Source organism: Dermacentor silvarum, chromosome 1 (genome assembly GCF_013339745.2).
Source record: "Dermacentor silvarum isolate Dsil-2018 chromosome 1, BIME_Dsil_1.4, whole genome shotgun sequence".
Classification (NCBI taxonomy): domain Eukaryota; kingdom Metazoa; phylum Arthropoda; class Arachnida; order Ixodida; family Ixodidae; genus Dermacentor; species Dermacentor silvarum.
In genome coordinates, this window is record NC_051154.1 from 438,995,596 (window position 1) to 439,009,356 (window position 13,761).

The 13,761-nt window shown below is 43.8% G+C and overlaps 1 long non-coding RNA gene across 4 annotated transcripts; it reads left to right on the forward strand.

Annotated features, from left to right (window-relative positions):
• The first annotated feature begins 3,587 nt into the window (after positions 1-3,587).
• LOC125942611 (uncharacterized) lies at positions 3,588-13,114 on the forward strand. 4 transcript variants are annotated; one of them, XR_007465260.1, is made up of 5 exons: positions 3,588-4,139; positions 5,088-5,173; positions 6,197-6,282; positions 7,299-7,384; positions 10,024-13,114. It is a non-coding gene; the product is annotated as an uncharacterized LOC125942611 (long non-coding RNA). The 4 variants fall into 4 exon arrangements; XR_007465259.1 differs by lacking the exon at positions 6,197-6,282 and having other exon boundaries at positions 3,595-4,139; XR_007465261.1 differs by lacking the exon at positions 7,299-7,384 and having other exon boundaries at positions 3,597-4,139.
• The last annotated feature ends 647 nt before the right edge of the window (positions 13,115-13,761 follow it).

A 13,761-nucleotide genomic window follows, 5' to 3' on the forward strand; every position in this document is an offset into this window, starting at 1 on the left:
TTTACAGGGTGACTTCAAAGCGTTTACGACACTTAGAGAGTCTGTAAATATGATTGATTTTTGAAGTTTAGATTTCCTTATATGCCTCACAGCTGACAATAAAGCATATGCCTCAGCCGTAAAGATACTTGCTTCCGGGTGGAGTACACCGGATTCCGAGAAGGATGGGCCGACGGCTGCATACGACACCCCGTCACGTGACTTAGAAGCGTCTGTATAAAACTCTGTGCATGTGTACTTGGACTGGAGTTCAAGGAAATGCATTTTGATATGTGCCTCTGGTGCGTGCTTAGTGACCTCCACGAATGATGTGTCACACTCTATGAGCTGCCACTGCCACGGCGGTAACAGTTTCGCTGGAGCCATAAGACAGTGTTCAAGCAACGGAACACCCATTTCCTCACTAAGATTCCGCACACGCAAAGAGAACGGTTTTCTCGATGCCGGTCGATTTTGAAAGAGTGTGGCAGTGGTCATGTCGTTTATGGTTGAATAAGAGGGATGTTCAATGTTCGCGTGTACTCTAAGAAAATATGTAAAACTATTGTATGAACGCTGCAGATGAAGTGACCACTGATTCGACTCTACGTAGAGGCTGTGGATCGGACTTGTTCGGAAAGCACCGGTCGCGAGGCGGATGCCCAGATGGTGAACAGGGTCTAGAATTTTTAATGCACTTGGCGTTGCGGAATTATAAATTATAGCCCCGTAATCAAGGCGTGATCGGACAAGACTGTTGTACAAGTTCAGTAGGCATTTTCGGTCACTACCCCATGTTGCGCGCGACAAAATTTTTAAAAGGTTCATCGTCTTCAGACACCTTGCCTTCAAATATTTAAGGTGGGGGATAAAGGTGAGCTTTGAGTCTAGAATTATTCCCAGGAATTTATGTTCACTGCTCACGGATAGTTCCTCTTGATTAATCGTGAGATTTGGCACTGGTGTCATGCCTCTTTTGTTTGAGAAAAGTATGCACGCACTTTTCTTTGCATTTATTTTAAATCCATTTGCATCAGCCCATTTAGACAGTTTGTTTAATCCAAGCTGTACCTGCCGTTCGCAGATAGCAATGTTGCATGATTTGAAACCTATCTGTACATCATCGACATACACAGAATAAAACATGCTGCGTGGAATAACTGTATACAGGGAGTTCATTTTTACAATAAAGAGCGTGCAACTAAGCACACCCCCTTGTGGCACGCCAGCCTCCTGGGTGAATGTTCTAGATAAAACATTGCCCACTCTTACGCGAAACGTCCGGTTAGACAAGTAGCTTTCGACTGTGTTTAACATATTTCCACGGACCCCCATCGCGGAAAGATCTCGCAGAATCCCGAAGCGCCATGTCGTGTCGTACGCTTTCTCTAGATCTAGAAAGACCGAAAGTAAAAACTGTTTATGTATAAACGCATCTCTGATGTTTGCCTCGATGCGAACAAGGTGGTCTATTGTTGACCTACCTTCTCGGAAGCCACACTGGAAGGGGTCTAGTATTTTGTCATTTTCTAGGAAACAGATTAGGCGCCGGTTTATCATTTTTTCATACAACTTGCACAGGCAGCTTGTTAGCGCTATTGGCCTGTAGCTGCTAGCTAAAGACGGGTCCTTGCCTTGTTTAAGAATCGGGATGACTATGGCTTCTTTCCACAAGGAAGGAATATATCCATCCGCCCACATGGCATTAAAGAGAGAGAGGAGTGTTGTCAGTGTTTCGGGGTGTAAGTACCTAATCATTTCGTAGATGATACGGTCGCCACCTGGCGCTGAGTTGTTGCAACGAGCGAGAGATGCTTTAAGTTCGGCTAAGCTGAATGGTCGGTTGTAAGCCTCATTTGATGAACCTTTGCGATTAAGGGGCTGCCGCTCTTCGCGTTCTTTGAACTTCAGGAAAGATTGTGTATAGTGCGATTCACTCGATACATATTCGAAGTGTTTGCCTAGAGTATCCGCCTGGTCTTCCAGGCTATCACCTTGGCTATTTACTAAGGGTAGGGGATGTGACTCCCGACCTATTAATTTATTCACCCTATTCCAGACTTTCGTTTCATCTGTATACGAGTTTATGCTGGAGATGTACTTTTCCCAGCTCTCTCTTTTAGCACGTCTGCGCATTCTCCTGCCCTGCGATTTTGCTTGTTTAAAATTAATCAAGTTTTCGGCTGTTGGGGAGTTGCGAAACAATCCCCAGGCCTTGTTTTGCTTTTTACGTGCTTTTTGGCATTTCTCGTTCCACCAAGGCAGGCGACGCTTATTAGCTAGTTCATTAGTTTGTTGTATGCACCTTTCTGCAGCGTCAGTGATAAAACGTGTTATATACGCCACAGCATCGTCTATGTGAAGAGACGCAATGTCATCCCGGCCTAAATAAGTTATTTCTTTAAAAAGTTGCCAGTTAGCAGAGTTAACCTTCCATAGGGGAACATGTGGCGAGCAACCATCTTGTTTTGTTAAGCTTAGTATAATTGGAAAGTGGTCGCTCCCAAAGGGGTTCTTCAGAACGGACCACTGCAGGTACGGAATTAGTGTACTCGACACGATACTCAAATCTATGGAGGAGTATGAATTATGCGCCACGCTGTAGTACGTTTGCTCTTTCTTATTAAGTAAACATGCTCCCGAGGAAAAAAGGAAGTTTTCAATTAGGCGACCTCTTCCATCACAACGCGTGTCTCCCCACAAGGTGTTATGTGCATTGAAATCTCCGAGAACTATGTATGGCTCCGGAAGCTCATTTATGTAGTTTTGAAATTCCGTTTTATTAAGTGGATAGCTGGGAGGGATGTATATGGAACTAATAGTGATTAGCTTGTCAAACAACACCCCTCGGACAGCAACTGCCTCTAGGGGCGTACGAAGTTTTAATTCCCGGCAGGCAATACCTCTATCGACTACAATAGCCACACCACCGGAAGACACGACTGTGTCATCGCGGTCTTTACGAAAAATGGCGTATTGCCGGAGAAAGTTTGATTGTGTAGGTTTAAGGTGTGTCTCTTGAACACACAGCACCTTAGGATTAAACCTGTGTAGGATTTCTTTGACGTCATCGAGGTTGTGTAGGAGTCCTCTGACGTTCCATTGTATTATTTGTGTATTCATGTTGGAAGTGTTTTTTGTGCTGTGTGTTTAAAAAAGAGACTAATTTAACTTACAGAGCCCTTGTCGGGCCCTGTGATGCGGGCTTTTTCTTTTTTGGAGCGATCGCGAGATTCTCGCGGCTCCTTTGGCGCTTGCGGCGCTGTCTGGCAGGTTGTTGTGTCCATCGCCTCTTGCGAGGCGATGGAGCATTATTTACCCGTTCATTACATGCACCAACCACCCCAAATTAGCACTACACTAGATAGATTGCAGTGCACTGCATTGCAACACAGGGGCACTGGGGTTTGCCATCCCCAGTAGGAAATCGGACGCTTGTCTGGTTGACTTGCTTGCCTTTCCTCTCCTTGCTTTTTCTATCTCTTTGAACAAACTGCACTACCTTGTCGAGGAGGAAGCGTTATCCTCTTTCAGAGTTAAATAATTTGTCGAGCAATAATTTTACAGTTCCAGCAACTACAGCATAAACTGGAAAACGAAACCGAATCTGATTTGTTCTCCGTGCTCACAGAGCGCGTCACCAGGGGGCACCGTGCGCTGCGCCTCCGGTCTCGAAGGATCTAACAAGCGGTTGATGCAGCTGCGAATGTGTAGTCAGTCGGTTTTTATCGTTTTATGTTGTGCAGATTGTTAGTTCACCGTAAATATGTCTTGATTTGTACTCAAGAATGGAGCAAGGCCCTAAGGAACAGAGATTGACGCAACGGGAGCGAAGAACAGAAGCGATGGATGGTTACGCTGGTTGACTCTCGGCATGTTCAAAATGGCGAAGTTCCGAATTTGTCGCTGTGTGACGTGCGCGTGTGTGCTCGTGATGTGCCGTCATAGCGCGGGGATATTTGTGCTGAATGTGTTTCACTTCGTCTACAAAACTCTGCACGCAATGGCATCGAAGAAGTCGTGTGTTCAGGTGCACGTATGTGCATGCTTGGATACGGAAAGCCTGCCCTCAACGGTAGCGCTGAGCTCAGCCGTGTTGGCTCAGCGCTACCCCCTCAACGGATGTTCAACAGTCTACGTGCTCGTAACTTGCTGACGAGGTAAGCCCGTTGTCATCTTGTTTGTATGTGGTAAGCCGGCGTCGCGATCAGAAATACTGTTTAGAAAATGCCAGTAAACGGCGTCTTACGGCAAAAAGGACGCGTGAATGGGAAAAAGGATTACGTTCGGGGTAGATTATTCGTTGGCGTCACCTATTCTCGCACGGGCGCGTTACGTCGGATAGACATACTCACGACTGCGGCGCTCTTGCTGTATCAGTCATGCCGGATTATATAGCTTTCTCGCGCCTCTGCCATCAAAATAACATCACTGATTTTCCCGGGGGAGCAGTAGGGGCCGTAGTGGAGACCGTAGCTACTGTCCTGGAGCAGTATTTTCGCTCATGCCAGCCTTTTCGTATGTGTTAAGCTTCTCTGCAGCCTAAATTGTTTGCAGTTAAGGCTGCATGACATTATACTTGCTTGCATAAGTGTCACAGCTGTCATCCGTTCGTCGTTGGCGCGAAGTCAATCGACGGGGTATACAAGCCGGTTGGTCGTTCCGTATGCTCTCCGTGACTTTTCAAAACATATTAACTCAAAGAAAATGCCTAAACTGCTCCCCCGGGAAAATCAGTGATGGTATTTTGAAGGTAGAGCGCCGTAAGGCGTGAGAAAGGTATAATCTGGCATGGCTGACCTGCAGGTGCGGGAATGGCTGTCCGAAATACCGCGCCTGTGCGCGGAGAATAGGTTACGCCAAAGAGGAATTTACCACGTTTTATCTACATGGTAGTGCGGTCCCCTCGATCGCGATCGAAATTTTCTGTGTGACGATTATAACCTCTTGGTTTGTGATTGCTATATTCAGCACTTTTATAAAACAAAGATGTTGAATCAAAGGTAAACAGAGGTTTTACAAGTAAAAAAGAACATGAATTTTGTGCAATTGTATTGCACATATCCGTGTGATCATTGAAGCTAACACGAATTGTCATCTGTTTACAGACCTCCTTGCTGTTGCAACTCTGAGGACAATTGCTTCAAATGGGAAGGAACAACCAGCACTGCCAGCGCTATTTGTACATGAGGACGTATGTTCCTTCACATTTTTGTTAATGAAATCGGATCTAAACAATGCTGTAATTCCTCAAATGGCTTCAATCGTAGAAACAGTTTGGCAACTGTATAAAGATCCAGCTGCTTTTTTTTTAATGTGAACATGTTACCTAATTTCCACCACCTATTTATTCATTTTTATTCATTCATGCTACTGGTAAAGGCCCTCACATGGAGTGTATTACATGGGGGGGGGGGGCGATACAATCATTAATAAGTGCTGTACATATTAGGAAGAACAACAATACATGTATAAATAATAAAGAACAGCAATTAAATCAAGTCAATATACAAAACGTAAGGATGAACAAACGAACAATTTTGAACTGCTCTTGCACTCGATGTGAGGAGCATCTATGCTGCAAAAATGACCTTGCTTGGATTACACGGGTTATTCGAATAATGCTGGGTTGTGTTAAGCTTCTCTACAGCCTACATTGTTTGCAGTTAAGGCTGCATGACATTATACTTGCTTGCATAAGTGTCACAGCTGTCACCCGTTCGTCGTCGGCGCGAAGTCAATCGACGGGGTATACAAGCCGGTTGGTCGTTCCGTATGCTCTCCGTGACTTTTCAAAACATATTAACTCAAAGAAAATGCCTAAACTGCTCCCCGAGGAAAATCAGTGATGGTATTTTGAAGGTAGAGCGCTTTAAGCCGTGAGAAAGGTATAATCTGGCATGGCTGACCCGCAGGCGCGGGAATGGCTGTCCGAAATACCACGCCTGTGCGCGGAGAATAGGTTACGCCAACGACGAATTTACCACATTTGATCTACATGGTAGTGCGGTCCCCTCGATCGCGATTGAAATTTTCCGTGTGACGATTATAACCTCTGGCTTTGTGATTGCTATATTCAGCACTTTTATAAAACAAAGATATTGTTGAATCAAAGGTAAACAGAGGTTTTACAAGTAAAAAAGAAGAATTTTGTGCAATTGTATTGCATATGTCCGTGCGACCATTGAAGCTAACACGAATTGTCCTCTGTTTACAGACCTCCTTGCTGTTGCAACTCTGAGGACAATTGCTTCAAATGGGAAGGAACAACCAGCACTGCCAGCGCTATTTGTACATGAGGACGTATGTTCCTTCACATTTTTGTTAATGAAATCGGATCTAAACAATGCTGTAATTCCTCAAATGGCTTCAATCGTAGAAACAGTTTGGCAACTGTATAAAGATCCAGCTGCTTTTTTTTTTAATGTGAACATGTTACCTAATTTCCACCACCTATTTATTCATTTTTATTCATTCATGCAAGGCCCTCACATGGAGTGTATTACATGGGGGGGGCGATACAATCATTAATAAGTGCTGTACATATTAGGAAGAACAACAATACATGTATAAATAATAAAGAACAGCAATTAAATCAAGTCAATATACAAAACGTAAGGATGAACAAACGAACAATTTTGAACTGCTCTTGCACTCGATGTGAGGAGCATCTATGCTGCAAAAATGACCTTGCTTGGATTACACGGGTTATTCGAATAATGCTGGGTTGTGTTAAGCTTCTCTACAGCCTACATTGTTTGCAGTTAAGGCTGCATGACATTATACTTGCTTGCATAAGTGTCACAGCTGTCACCCGTTCGTCGTCGGCGCGAAGTCAATCGACGGGGTATACAAGCCGGTTGGTCGTTCCGTATGCTCTCCGTGACTTTTCAAAACATATTAACTGAAAGAAAATGCCTAAACTGCTCCCCCGGGAAAATCAGTGATGGTATTTTGAAGGTAGAGCGCCGTAAGGCGTGAGAAAAGTATAATCTGGCATGGCTGACCCACAGGCGCGGGAATGGCTGTCCAAAATACCGCGCCTGAGCGCGGAGAATAGGTTACGCCAACGAGGAATTTACCATGTTTGAACTACATGGTAGTGCGGTCCCCTCGATCGCGATCGAAATTTTCTGTGTGACGATTATAACCTCTTGCTTTGTGATTGATATATTCAGCACTTTTATAAAACAAAGAAATTGTTGAATCAAAGGTAAACAGAGGTTTTACAAGTACAAAAAGAACAAGAATTTTGTGCAATTGTATTGCACATATCCGTGTGATCATTGAAGCTAACACGAATTGTCCTCTGTTTACAGACCTCCTTGCTGTTGCAACTCTGAGGACAATTGCTTCAAATGGGAAGGAACAACCAGCAGTACCAGCGCTATTTGTACATGAGGACGTAAGTTGCTTCACATTATTGTTAATGAAATCAGATCTAAACAATGCTGTTATTCCTCAAATGGCTTCAATCGTAGAAACAGTTTGGCAACTGTATAAAGATCCAGATGGTTTTTTTTAAATGTGAACTGACATGCTACCTAATTTCACCAGCTATTTATTAATTTTTATTTATTCATTCTACCAGTAAAGGCCCTCAAAGGGAGTGTATTACATAGGGGGGGGGGCGATACAATGATTAATAAGTGCTGTACATGTTAGGAAGAACAACAACAATACATGTATAAATAATAAAAAACGGCAATTAAATTATAAGTCAATATACAAAACGTAAGGATGAACAAACGAACAATTTTGAACTGCTCTTGCACTCGATGTGAGGCGCATCTATGCTGCAAAAATGACCTTGCTTGGATTACACAGGTTATTCGAATAATGCTGGGTTGTGTTAAGCTTCTCTGCAGCCTACATTGTTTGCACTTAAGGCTGCATGACATTATACTTGCTTGCATAAGTGTCATAGCTGTCACCCGTTCATCGTCGGCGCGAAGTCAATCGATGGGGTATACAAGCCGGTTGGTCTTCCGTACTCAAACGAACAGAGTGAAAGAGTCAGAGTCGGGAGTAAAAAAAAAAACAGATATTTTTCGCCAGATAAGTATACACAATTAATAAAATAATAAAAAAGACACAATACAAACAAACCTGGGGCGCTATAACGTAAAATGATTCCAAACAGTTTTGATTGCAAACTCCTGATGTCACCGATGCAAGCATCGGGTGGTGACCCGCGGTGTTGTCTGAACAACTCAATCAAGCACTCTCCTCGTTTATAGGAGGTCACCTTTGTTCGCTTTCAAAACCAATAACATTGCTTATACTCAGCGGTTTTTCTTATCTAATTAGCTGACAAGAGGAGCACGCTCTAGTGGAGAGGCTTTCGATGGGGCCGAGCCAGCACAGTGAAAATAGATAACCGCATGAAGAGGGTGGTGCCGGCTTCTCCGATTGGTCCGCTTCGCCTTACTTAGCTTGCGGTGGCTGGTCGAAAATAGCGGGGGCGTGCAACGGAAGAATAAGAATGCCGCTAAAACGGATCCTCAGCAAGGAAGAGTTGGCAGAGCGATGTTGTATGCATGGCGAAAAGGCTCGATAACGTTTTACTCATACAGAAAAATGTTTATCATGCGCAAATAATTACATGCTCACCGGCAGGTACGAGTAGCGAGAGCCTGAGTGATCCGCGGGCAGCCATCTTTTATTCCTTTCGAAATGGGGCAGTCTGTGGCTATTAAGAGAAATTTTCCGTTTTATTCAGCATAATTCATTTTTTTTCGCATACACGTCACTTTGACGTGGTGAGTTTTCGCAGTTTTGTGAGGTCGCGTGACAGATAGGTGAAGTGGGCGTATCCAGAAAACATTGGATAATAGCAGACGGCTAATGGTGAAAAGGCGTCGAATCAGGAATGATTATTTTTCTTTTGTGCGGTTTAATCATGCATAATCAGTGTGTACACGTTATATCAGATGGGGAGCTGTCGCGGTTTTAGTGACGTGACGTGACAGACAGGCGAAGTTGGGAGTGGCTTGAAAATGTTTTGGACCAATCGTGGAGGCTGATTGCAGAAATTGGAATCAAAACAGTTTGGAATCTTTTTACGTTATAGCGCCCCTGAAACACAATGATGACGGAGAAATGTGATGAGCAATTAACAATACATACACATATGAAACAGGGCGCGGATCAAATATACAAGAATAACACATAACAGCATTTCACTAAAATAATGTTCAAAAGAAAACAACGATGTCATACGCGTGGCCGGGCAGCAGCAAGACCATAAACCGTGAAGTCGGCGCGCGAAGCTTTCCGGAAGAATGCTGGCGGGCCGATCTTGCTGAGGTGGCTGCAATTGCTGGGCTGGATTTCCTGGGAGTCTAGATTTGACGTCTTCTCTCAAGCAGGTTGAGCTAACTTAAGGCGATCTACCATGAGCTTCGTTGCAGACGTTGGTTTGTAGTCTCGTACGTCAACTAGTTCCTCGAAATTCCGACGTGGCCAGGCAGCCCAGGAGATACTGGACGGCACTAGCCCCCTGATGGCTTCTCAGCAGCACATAGGTTCAGCTTCTAGAATAATTAGCTGGGACCAAAACGTGCGCTTAAATAGCCTCTCCTTTCTCTAGTTCCCTATGTAGGGGAACTGCCGGTATGCAGAGTTCACCTAATTAATTCATGACTCCCCCCAAAAATCTTGGCCGTGCCCCTTTCAGCATGGACGAAGGATGGTAGATTGCCCTCTCTCCAAGGTCGAGCCCCGGCACTGCATGCACCACACGGACGCACACCTCTAGGTCCGTTAATCGGCGTGTCGATGTCTCGAAACGAGATGCAACCCCGTGGGGCCACGACATTTTTGACGCCCAGTAATCGGCGGCCTGTCACCTTCTCGAAATTATACGCCACACAGTGAGGACACGACGTTTTTTTTGGCAGCCGTTAATTGGCGTCAAAACCACTCGAAATCTCTCGAAAATATGCCGCTCCGTGACAAGCATAGCAACCCCTTTATATTGTGCTTACACAAAAGCATTAATATACTTTCATGATCAGTAAGCTTTCTTTGTTGTCATTGCAGGACGAGAGGGTTCCACTCACCCCCTGTGTGGTGTATTCTGGCCACAACCTGGAACAGGCAGAGTTTCTCCACCTCTGTGTCGACAAGGAGCGGCTGTTCATGGTCAAAAATGCGGAGGAAGGGGTCATCGCAATCATGAGTGCATTTTTTTATTGAACATAGTATATGGGCCTAAATACTTCAACACCAGTGCAGTACTGGAACGATTGTTTTTTCGTTTGAATGTAATAATGCCAAGTGGTTGTTACAAAGTTTGTGAACAGAGTTGTGCAGGCAATGCGACACCGAGGTTCATGTACGTTACCATACGAATGCTAGCCTGACAATTTTTTGCAATAGCTTGAGCAATAGTTTTGTGCAATTTTTAATGTATCATTTTCTTTCTTTTTGATCACGATAATAGCATGATCCAGTAACTTCCGCTGCTTGTGCCAACCACCTATAGACTGCACCTTTTTTTGTTCTGATGACTTGACAGACAATGTAATAGTGCCCAAGTGAAGGTCAGCAAAAAACAAACGGGGTGTACTGTAGTCTGCACGTACTTATCGAAAACGTTGCTGGGTGTTGCTATGTGCTGAAAAGAATATTACAATACGTCTAGTTCTAATGAGGTCTGCCTTAACATTAATGTGTGTGAAACAATTGTCAGCAGTTTTATACAAAGATTATAGCTTGCTTGCTCTTCCTTAACATAGTTTGTTTATGAAACCTATTGCCAGTCAGGGAACAATGTCCCAGCTTATAAGTACTGCATGATACAACTGTTAACGTTTGTATTCCCTTATAGGGCACATCAACACTGGCAGCCAGTGCTCAACTTTTCGTAACATGCTGCTTGGTCAATATTTTATATTTTGCGCATGTGTTGCATTGTGTAACCTACCCAATACAAGTGAAAGTTTTTGTGGTTTGACTGTCCTTTGATGAACTATGTTTTATGTTTATTATGTATAACTTAGCAGCTGAGGCCTGACATACTAGTCAAAACGCAGCAGAGTATCCAATTTTTATAAGGTTTTACAAGGTTTTTACAAGTTTTGGATTGTAAAACAATGTTGCGTGGAACAATTATCAGGCTGAAGTACTGTTACATTGTCATGAATACCGGCAGCCTTTGCTTAACCTTTATGAATCTGCTGGCAGGCTGTAGTATATTTAGCTCGTTTAGTTTTTGTACATGTGTTGCCAATGCCTCATCCGAGTGAAAGCTAGTCGCTTATATACTACATATACTGGTGTTTCTACAAAGAATTTACGTAATATTTAAATATAGCCGTTCTGAAGTACAAGGATGGCTCGTTAGAAGACAGCAATGCTCTCAGTGGTGCCGACCATGGGTGGATGGGTGATATCTGGTAATTAGTTGCTAATTAACAATCTAATATATCTTACTTTTAGTTTCAGCAGACTCATTGTAACCAGGAAATTAAAGCAAGCTCTCTGCACAAGACATGTGAACTTTTGGATCTGGAAAAATACAATTACCCGCAGAACTGTGGCGTGATGAATTTAGGCTGTCTGAGCACGCGAAACTGAAACTGAGATGCTGCTGAAACTCAAGGCAACATTTTGCTTACGTCGCCCAGCAGCGGGCTACCAGCACACTGCACGAATCCCTATTGCTGCCCACTGTTGGGTGATGTGAGCAGAATGCCCCCTCGAAGGGCGCGTCTTTGTGCTCACTGTAGCCTCGGGTACAGTTTCGCGTGCTGTGATAGCCAAAGTTCATCGTGCTGCAGTTGTGTGGGTAATTGCATTTTTTCCAGATTCTAAAGTCTATATGTGTTGTGCAGAGAGCTTGCTTCAATTTCCCGATTACGATGAGTCCACTCAAACTAAAAATAAAATGTATTTTATTTTTGTTATTTAGCAACTAATTACCATGTATCACCCATAACCTCGTGGTCGACGCTGCTGGTGGCATGTCTCCAAAGGAACCGTTGTTTTATTTCAGAACGGCTGTTTTTACATATCAGCAATGTGTTTGTAGAAACACCCTTACAGAGTTGTGTGATATACTGTTGAACAAATCTTATTGTGTACTCAGGTGAAATATGCACAGATGAAGAGCAGATATATACGTGGTGTCACCTCTAATAATGTACTATAATTTTTTTGTGTGAAGGCCACCACACAGTTTTTTTTTTGCAAATGGCTGCTCTGTTTTTACTCACTCGTACTCTCTCACTTGTACTCAGTATACATGTATATTATACCACAGATATACTGTGATCCATGTGAATTACTGTGATCAGTTGCAAACTATATATTGTTAACTGCAGTGATACTTTACAAATAATGTCTGTATTTTATTGCTCCTTGTATGAAATACAATAAAGTTCATTCACATTTTCTTTTCAAATTGTTACATATAGGTCTCATATATATGCTTCACCATTTAGTTAAGCTTTGCATTTTTGTACGAATGCAGCAGTGACTTCTTTTGCATGTCCATGGAGTGAAGCAGAATACATATTAGCCAGAGATCTAAGACATGCTAAATGTGATGTTTTTGTGTGTGTATAGTGCATGTGTACGATACGTATAACTTGTGTTTGAATTGTATAGCTTGAGCAAATTTAAAAAAAAAGTGATACATCTCCGATGACTGAGACCATGATGCATATTGAACTCCTGCATAAGACAACATGCACTTTTCAAAGCACGGCTCATGGAATAATATTTTAAATCTCCATATGCATTATACATATATATTGTTTAACTATAATTTAACTTAAAAAACATTTAAGTTCAGGCAACTGTAAGCAATATGCCATAGGTCTCATTCATCTATAAAGTGTTCCACTTTAAAGTTCGGTTCAAGCTATTTGACATCTGGTACAGGGGCTGTACACCCATCTGGCACCCTCCACAGTGGGTGTTAAATAAGGAAAAATAAATGAAGGGTGTAGCTGCCACCCTTCGGTTGGGGTGTTATCACAACACCCTACAGTTTCTTTACATGGGCACCCTTGTTTTAGGGTGTGCCGAAAAGGCACCTTGTAAAATAGGTGCTAACTTACACCCTTAGGGTGTCGTCTCTGCGACAAGCCTATTTACACCCTTCTGGGTGTAAAAACTTTTACTGTGCACCAAAGAATGTTCAACTTGGTGCAAAACACGTCAGCATATCGCATGCTCGACACAAGCCAGGCTTCACACCTCCGCAGACCAGCGCGAGCACTCAAACCTCCGAACGAACTTCTGCAGGAGGCAATAAATTTGCAGTGCCATAACCCCCACATGGGATGCAGCCGCAGTAAAGAAGGCACGCAACCGGAAGCGCTGCCGGTAGTGCGACTCGATCGCAGCGCCGTAAGTTTTCGCGACCGCCATGGATCCCATGTTCTAAGCGGAGCTGTGAAATTCAATTCGTTCTACTAACATTGGGTAGAAGGACGGCGCGCTTTCTTACCGCTTTCCTCGCTTGCGAGCGCGAGATTGAGCCGCCAACGTCGGCTCACCATCACACGCTTTCACTTGCGCATACGGCAAACGGCACGATCACGAGACGAACCCCGTATGTCCATTAAACACAGCATCCGTAGCAACTGCCAGAGGAGGTCAACCCTGCGCGCCTCCGCCCACCCTCTTCCTCCTCCGCGAAGCTTCGCCTCTTTTTTCCTTCCCTGTTTTGTTCAACGCCACCTAGACATTCCTCTACGGGGCTTTGCTTTGCCGCACGCTCAGCGCGCTCCTTCGTACTTTCCCCGGCGCGCGATTCTCTTTCCCACC